Source organism: Benincasa hispida, chromosome 8, assembly GCF_009727055.1.
Source record: "Benincasa hispida cultivar B227 chromosome 8, ASM972705v1, whole genome shotgun sequence".
Taxonomy (NCBI): Eukaryota; Viridiplantae; Streptophyta; class Magnoliopsida; order Cucurbitales; family Cucurbitaceae; genus Benincasa; species Benincasa hispida.
Window position 1 is genome coordinate 31,492,107 of NC_052356.1, and position 9,426 is coordinate 31,501,532.

Consider the following 9,426-nt stretch of genomic DNA (forward strand, 5'->3'; position numbering starts at 1 on the left):
AGCAGACTTGGACATGTTGAACATGTCAAGAACTCTCATATTCTTGATATTTCTAACATGTCGACGTTTTTTCATTGTCAAATTAAAAGATTTCTTGACGTTTTTTCCTTGTTAAGAACACTCATATTCTTGACATTTTAAACATGTCAAGTTTTAGTGTTTCTTGATGTTTTTTAAATGTCAAGTGTCACTTTTCTTGACGTTTTTAAAATGTCAAGAAAAGTGATTCTTGACATTTAAAAAACGTCAAGAAACACTATTTTTGTAGTAGTGCTATTCGATCAAGTTTCCGAAATGGAAAACATATAGACTTAGATATAAGTGTCATGTTCAACCCTGCAAATCAAATGAAAAGCCTTCACAGGAAGGGGTTCATAAGGGGTTCATAACCATCACTTAGGATTGGGATCGAATCACATATGATAATCATGTGAAATATTAATCTCTTCAATGACAAATTTATAAAGGGAGATTAAGTATTTCACCGTCCAATTTTAACTCAAGAGGATATCCCTACTCACATATCTCCACATGAACAATTTAGATCAAACAATTTATAACAATTAAAAAAATTGGTCATATTCATAGTGTCACTAGGAAAAAGAACCCAACCTTAACCTTATCCATATATTATAGATCCATTAAATTATTTCTTGAACATGATCCACCTGTAAATCAAACACATTCTCTTCTATTTAACATTTAATTGCCTTGATTTTTAATATAATAGATAAAATAATATTGGATATTAAATAAATAATATTGGATATTAAATAATTAAATAACTCAATAGTTATTAGGCTTTAGGATACGAATCCAAGCAATTGATGCATTGGTTCTGGATGTTAGACAATCTTAGCAAGAAGGAACTAGATGTGGTTGCGATTATCATTTGGGATCTTTAGAATTTTTTACACCAACAATATTAAGAAAAATGTTTTTTTATAGCCTTGAGAGATAGCGTTTTCTAAAATGAGCTATGAAATAAATTGGAAAAAAAAAAAAAAAAAGGAAATGGAAGAATTTTGTAAACGCGCGTGTGGTTGATGGAGAACGGGAAAAAATTGAAATTGTCATCCCCTCCCTCTTTCTCTTTTACTTTCCCTTCTCTCTGACCCTCCAAATTGAGAGTTTTTTACTGTGTCCTTCCAAGAGCTTTCACAGGCGAGCTAGATGGCGACGACGTCTCAGGGGCACTAGCCAGGGGAGTAGAAGCGGGCGCTGCACTTGACCTTGTCGTTAACGAAGGTGTACCGGAAGTTCTGGGTTACGAACTTGACATCCTCAACCCCCAAGTGAGAAAATAGGGTTTCTCACACTTGAAACCCAATTTGATGGAGTAGATTTCTATTTTCAGGTAAGAACAAACTCACGTCTTCTTTCGTTTATATGCTAGATGCCTTTTTCATCTATCAGATGCTAGATGCCTTTCTCCCTCTATCTTTAATCCTGGTGCTAAAGCAAATCCCATGGAACTGGCTCAAAATCTTACAGCCTGACCACTTATCTCCCTACGGATCACAAAATTCAGCAGTTTACACTAAGAAATTGAAGTTCCAGCGCCGAGCAGATCGAATATCTTGACGCCACTTTATCCGAGAAATCCAAAATTCTCACCTGCACCGAGCAGGAAAAGGTCTTCCTGATTCGTTTTGCTGTTTGATTGCTATTTGTAATTTATTTTGATTTGGATTGTGCATTTTTGTGCTGATTGCAATTTGCAGGAGACGTTGTTGCAAGAGAACGTGTCGCTTTCTAACACCGTGAAGAAACTCACTCGAGATGTCTCGAAGGTATAGCCATGGTTTTTAATCGTTTTGTTGTTTGTGTATTTTGATTTTTTTTTTTCAACTCCTAAGTTTGAATTAACGTTTTCGAATTAATTATGATTACGATGAATATTTGAATTTTGGATGTTATAATGGAGTTAGATTATTGTGCGAAGTATGGTTTGATTATGACATATGGACTTTCGATTTTTATGTTAAGTAACATGAAATAGTTGAAACTTCTCAATGTAATAATTCATAAGTTTATTTTTATATGATGGAAGGAAATAGTGGAACGCTTTGAAGTTAACCTGCAAAAGTTGAGGGGATACTACCATCAATATATGTAAATTTTGATTATCTTATATCTGAAATAAGAAGATTGACTCTTGCATTGTTAGCAGTTGGAGGTCTTTAGAAAGATGCTTATGCAGTCCCTTAAAGCTCTGTTATGCAATTGTAGCAAAATTCATCGGTTTACAGTAATCAGAAGTTCAGAGTTGAAGTTCTTACAACATAAACAAGAAGAAAAACTGAAAGAACAGAAAACTCCCCAAAACCCAATGAACATGGGAGGGAATAAATTCAATTACCAGGTTCGGTTCAGAGGCTAAGAGCCCCTAGCAAGAAACGAAGTTGAGAAGGTAGATATAGGAGGTGGAAACAAACATTTAAAAAGGCAACAAAGTTGAGGTTAAAACTTTCAAGGTTCAATTACCAAGTACCACTGTTGATTCTCACACTTTCAAGGTTCTTTCTGATGTGTTTATTAGGTCTGACAAATTTGAATGTTGCCTTTGAAATTTTAGATCATCTGGAAGACCTAGGAACTAGCTTAAAACTCAACACCTACAACTATGTTAACGCTTTTATCAAGAAAGACCAAGTGAGTTAACTTTAGTTTTTCTGATTATAAGTTGACTTGTTTGTGTTTAATTGTTATAAGTCCTTTTTTGTTTATATTTGTGCATTTTTCAAATGAATTTGAGTTCTATTAGTATCTTCTCTTAGTTTTCATAGGTTTACTTGCTTAGGTTGATAACTTTGTTTATGGTTTTCATTGAGTCGTTTGTGTTTATAAGTGTATAACTATTTGGGTTTTCTATTTGATAGGCTTACTTGCTTGGATTTATAAGTAATTTTCTTTTGTGTTGTTAATGGTTTTTATTGAGTTCATTTTACTTACATATTTCATTTTTCTTCTAGATTTTAATATCGTTGGTCTTAAGTATAAATTGCCCCATGTGTCGATGGAAACTTGATGAACTTAGATTAGTTTATTTTCCTCATGTTGTACTTTCCAAATTTGAACCTCTTTGAACAAGGAACCAACAACGAATAGGTTTTTTCGACAAATATCAGTGAGTAAGGACTTCTTTTTTGACGGATTTCATTTTTCTTGTTCTCAACGGCGTTGGTGGAGATAGAAGCCTAGTCATTCAAGTTATATCTCTCACGTTCACATGAATAATTGACTCTCTCTACAAATTATGTTTCTGCTTCAGATAACAAAACATATGTTTTGAGCTACAAAAGTTGCAACCACTTGAAATACAGGTAAGTTAGAGTTCTTGAAGAGTTTGAGTGTGGATTTAGCCATTGACCATACCAAGGAGAACATCAAAGACTTGTTGTCACTCCTAAACGGTGAGGTGACATTGCTATAAGAAGGATAGCAACATTGTGTCACTAAACTGTGGGGGTGACACTACCTAATTTCAGATTTGTGGTCACTTCAAATGGGATTTGATTACAATGTTCACATAACTGTATGCATGTCTATCACTTGGTTAATTTTTTTTTATATGTAGTTTAATTTGGTCTTTGTCCAAAGTGCATTTTGCAAAAAAGTGGTTTGGTTCAAATCTTTCCTTAGACATGAAATCTTTCCTTTATATTTCTAATACTTTTGTAGTGAAGCTCATGGATATTTGTTTTATGTAGGTCCAAACAGTTCGTGCCCTTAGGACAGTAGGTAATTAAGAAATTAAACTTGATTTTTTTGGGTGGGGGTTGATTTCATTATCTCTTCATTGCCATTTGATTGGTATCTCTTTGTTTTAACTTTTGGATAGGAAATAACTTAAGATTTTTTCTACCAAGATCAAGACCTCAAGTTCCTTCTGTTACATTATACAAGCATGCAACGGAAGCAAACGAAATCGATAAGTAATCTAATTACATTTAATTTTAGTTCTAAAAACATGGTTAAACAGAAACTTCAGAAGAGAGTTTCTAAACTAAATACCTTTGATGAATTCTCTCAATTCCAAGATGCTCTTCACGTGATTTCAGCTCCAATTCAACAGTGAACCACCAAGAGATCTTCGCTACTATTCTTAGCCTTCAATTTGAGTGGTGAAACTCCAAATTGGAGTGAATTTGTGAAGGAAAAAAGTAGGTTTTTGTCAAGAAGAAGAATACAATAGAAAGAACTTTTCCAGTTGCCAAAACCCTTATGATCTCTATAAATTGAAGATGTTTTATATTTAATTCACATGTAAGCACTGAAGTTCAGCAACATTGACACATTAATCACCTGGAATTCAGTGGGTAAGGTATATAATTGAGGAGGAAACACCTCCTACTTTACAAAAGTGGGGTGCTTCAACTTTCTTTTCAAATTTCCATTTTCTCTTTCATTTGTTTTCAATTTCAATTCATTCAAAATTAATTAAAACCAAAATAAAAAGTTCAAATAATGAAATTTGAAATAAAAAGAGAAATTAATTTAATTTTAATTAATTAAACATATTTAATTAATTAAATAATAATTTAATATCAAATATTAAATTAATCATACACCTAATTTAAAACATGAATCAGATTCATGTAATTAAAATTTAAATCAATATTTAAATATTATAAAATCTCTAATTTCGTTTAATTTCGATAAATTAAACGTTAATTAATTATATCAAATATAATTTCAAACCCTAATTTCAATTCGAACATTTCAACTTAAAAACTTCAAATTGATATCATTCCAAATTCACTCAATTTATTAATTCAAGGTGTTTATGTTTTACGACCTAATAGAGGGACCTTATGGACCTAGAGATCATGAGCTCCGATTAATTGGCTAAAACTCTTTAGACCAAATTAATCACTATTTGTTAACTATAAAGTCACACGATTATAGCTCGATAGATGCACTCTCCTCACTATGGATATATTTGTGTCCATTTGATTTAACCATAATCAGTAAGTCGATCCTTCACAGGTTGTTCGTAATAACGGTTGGGTCATTATATTTTTTTACCCCGATATTATATCTTGCTCCTAAAGTTCCACTGATCCTCTAATGGCAATTGGTTTGTGATCCAATAACTAAACCAGATCGGGTAGGCACATGAATTCCTTATTGCACCATATGTCCCCAACTATCTACTCGGTCTTACCCCTGAAATGAGGGGCTTATTGAGCTGGCGCTGTTGAGTCAACCCTCACCTATGTAAATCTAAGGATAATCTCGAATAAATAGGAGTTCATAGTTAGCTCAGGATTAAGATCGAGTTACCTAGGTCATTTAAGCGAAATAGTCAGTCTTAAACAGTAAACAAAGTTAAAAAGTAAGAGTGACTTATTTCTTGGTCCGATCTTACACAAACTCATTGCATAGGATGCCCCCACTCCTCATGTTAATACATGAACGAATCAGAATCACTTCATTTGCAGCACATTTATAACAACTTGTAACAACTATAGGGTAGGCCGCATCCGATAGTGTTACTAGAATAAGGCACCCAACCTTATTCATATACTATAGACCGTTTTGGCTATTTACTCGAACTTGGTCCACTTTTATGTCTCCACATAAAGTTCAAGTATTCATATAATAGTCATGGATCTTAGTTTATTGGATTTAGACTTTATAAGTGCAATTTATAGATTCAGTAACAACTTTATTGAAGTAATGTGGAATAACATCTTTATTTGAAAATATAATATGTTTAACTTTACAAATTGCGAGTTTTAGAACATACAACATAATACCATTATTTAAAGCAGAATCGAGTATTTTAGAAGAATTCGACATGCTGAAATTTTAAACATATTCTTATTAGTAAATTGCAACTAAATCCAAATCAAGTTTAGTAAAAAGTAATAATATACCCATAATCATTATTTATTTGCAATGATACTGTAGTGAGTCAGAATAAGTGCTACCGAGAGGCAGTCAAATACTCCTTTACTAAAGCAAGACAATCTTGACTAAATACTATCTCCAGAATAACTTATATTTCGATAGTCATTTATCACCATTTTTTGTTAGACTAACACTTTAGTAACTTTGTAAGTGTAACCCTCCATTTTCAGACCTCAGAGGTTGGCCCCAACGATACTACCGAATTGGAAAATCAAGGTTGAAAAATGACCTAAGAAATTCTATTCATTCCTGGAGTTTGAGTTGTTCTGAACTCTATGTTACAACCATCCCAGGGTATAACCATTGTTAAATGACTAGAAAGGTCGACTTAAAGATGACAAGATGACGCAACATAGGAATCTCACAGTTCAAACAAGTGGAAGAGACCGTAGGATATGTTGACACATATCCTTCACCTACTTACTATGAACTACTTTCCCTATTCACCTTGATATTGGCTCATACAAACACTTTCCGAATGGAGGTCACTCCCAGGGTGACACAAAACGTCATATGAATCTCACGGTGTGAAACTTCTAGGGATATGAGTGTTGAAATCAATATATCTTATATTTGATTTTACATTGAACGACTTCCCCTCATTCACCTTGATCTTGACTCGTGCAAACACTTTCTAAATGGAAGTCACTTCCAGGGTGACATGAAGCGTCGCATGAATCTCACGTTGTGAAACTCTTAGGACGTGAGAATGAAAAAGAAAACATCACTTTTGATTTTACTATGAACAGCTTCCCCTATTCACCATAATCTCGATTTATGTAAACACTTTTTGAATGGAGGTCACTTCCAGGGTGACACGAAGTGTCACATGAAACTTGATTGTGAACTTTTAGGGACGTGGAAGATAAAAATAATATATCGTATATGTTATTAATCTCCCACTGAAGCATTCTAATAACATATCATATATGCTATTGAACTCCTACTGAAGTGTTCTAATATTTGTTTGGGTATATTTTTACTCAGATTTGCTCGTGCTAATTAAACAACCTAAGTCTAGGTGTTTATCCAAGAATAATGTTTATATTTGGATTTAACCTACGATGTCTAGGTGTTAAACTAGCCTTAAAACCTCACACCGCTCACATTTTGCTCATAAAGCTGGTTAACAATGCTCAGTTATTCGGCCATAATCCCCATGTAGGAGGTGTTCTGTAAACCGTCAACTTATGTACCCCCAACCTTAGACAGAATTATATACCGATTGAGTTTGTAACCAAATTTTACAAGATGTTGACCTATTTTAACTATTAAAATAGGTGGTTAACCTACGTGAGCATGTAGCTTATCTTTGTTATGGATTTTAAATGTCTAACCCAATTTTATAACAACTTACAAAACTTTAGACATGCTAAGCATCCACAACATATATCAAAGGCATTCGATATTTAATATAACATTTATATTAAAACATTTGAAACCCTATACATGCATACTATATATTATAACACTTTATAACATACTTTTAATGCATGTAACATGCTTCCTATGATAGGATTTTAAATCTACATGGTGTACTTTATACACATACAAGATTTATTTAATTATAACATACATCATATGCATAAATAATTAAACATAGACTAATATGGTTTTAGTTTTTGGCATTATCAAGCAAACAAAAGCATAATTATTATAAAATTCAGAAAAAACCAGCTCCAAAATGCTTTTAGATGCTCAAACGTGAATCGGACACGAAACTCTCGAACTGGACCTCTAATGCTCAAAAATTAGGTTGAATGGGGCAAAAAACCATCTAGTACCATCAAGCATCGAGCATTTCACTAAATACCATCAAGTTGCTCATCTAGTACCATCGAGTATGGCATCGTGCATCGAGTATTTCATAAAATACCATCGAGTTGCATCGAGTACCATCGAGTATGGCATCATGCATTGAGTATTTCAAAAAATACCATTGAGTTGCATCAAGTACCATCGAGTATGACATTGTGCATCGAGTATTTCACAAAATACCATCGAGTATGAGCATCGTGCATCGTGTTATTTCATGAATTATCATCGAGTAAGCCATCGAGTATTCCATCGAGCATTGAGTATGTGCAGTGGTTGTAAAATTCAGTTCTTATTGCTCGACATTCTTCACTTCTTTCTTCAATTACATCGTAATTGCAACTCTAATGACTCTAATCGAATTACAGACACTTAAACACACATTAAGACCCATCAAACAAGAGCCAATTACATGAATTATAACATAATTGAAGAGAAAACAATGCCAAAACTCAAAAAAACCATATAAGTTCACCATTTCCATACAACTTATGAAAAACACCCACCAAAACTCAAATTAACGCTAATTAAGTGCTTAAATCACGCTTTGATACCAATTATTAGAATATACTAGCATGTAACGGAAGCAAACAGATTCAATAAGCACTATAATTACATTTAATTTGAGTTTTAAAAGCATGCTTAAACAGAAACTTCAAAAGAGGGTTTCTAAACTACATACATTTGATGAATTCTCCCAATTCCAAGTTGCTCTTCACGTGATTCTAGCTCCAACTCAACAGTGAACCATCAAATGATATTCTTTATTTTTAGCCTTGAATTTGAATGGTGGAACTTTAAATTGTAGTGAATTTGTCAAAAAGAAGAACACAGCAGCAAGAACTTTTCCAGGTGCCAAAACCCTTATGATCTCTATAAATTGAAGAGGTTTTATATTTAATTCACATGTAAGCACTGAAGTTTAGCAACATTGACACTTCAATCACTTGAAAATTAAGTAGGCAAGGAGTATAATGAAAGAGGAAACACCCCCTACTTCACAGAAGTGGGTGTTTCCACTTTGTTTTCAAATTTCCATTATTTTCTCTTTCATTTGTTTTTAATTTCAATTAATTCAAGATTAATTAAAAACAAAATAAAAAATTCAAATTATGAAATTTGAAATAAAAAGAAATTAATTTAATTTTAACTAATTATACATATTTAATTAATTAAATAATTAATCATATATCTAATTTAAAACGTGAATCCTATTCATGTAATTAATATTTAAATCAATATTTAAATATTATAAACTTTCTAATTTTATTTAATTTTAGTAAATTAAACATTAATTAATTATATCAAATATAATTATACAAACCTTAATTTGAATTTAAACTTATTCAAATTCAAACCCTAATTTCAATTTGAACACTTCAAATTGATATCATTCAAAATTCACTTAATTTATTAATTCAAGGTGTTCATGTTTTACGAGTTATTAAAGGCACCTTATGGACTTACAGATCATGAGCTCCAACGATTTAAGATTAACTGGCTAAAACTCTTTAGACCAAATTAGTCAGTATTCGTTATCTATCCAGTCACACCACTATAGCTCGATATAATTGTACTCTCCTCACTGTAGATATATTTGTGTCCACTTGATTTAACCATAATCAGTAAGTCGACCCTTCAAATGCTGTTTGTAATAACGGCTGGGTCAATATGTTGTTTTACCCTGATATT

The 9,426-nt window shown here is 32.5% G+C and overlaps 1 long non-coding RNA gene across 3 annotated transcripts; it reads left to right on the plus strand.

Moving 5' to 3' along the window:
* The first annotated feature begins 975 nt into the window (after positions 1-975).
* On the plus strand, positions 976-3,706 carry LOC120082814. Of its 3 annotated transcripts, XR_005483291.1 has the most exons (5): positions 983-1,357; positions 1,495-1,636; positions 1,725-1,793; positions 2,174-2,477; positions 2,579-3,706. It is a non-coding gene; the product is annotated as an uncharacterized LOC120082814 (long non-coding RNA). The 3 variants fall into 3 exon arrangements; XR_005483290.1 differs by lacking the exon at positions 2,579-3,706 and having other exon boundaries at positions 976-1,357; positions 1,495-1,793; positions 2,174-2,476; XR_005483289.1 differs by lacking the exon at positions 2,579-3,706 and having other exon boundaries at positions 988-1,357; positions 1,725-2,476.
* Positions 3,707-9,426: the final 5,720 nt, after the last annotated feature.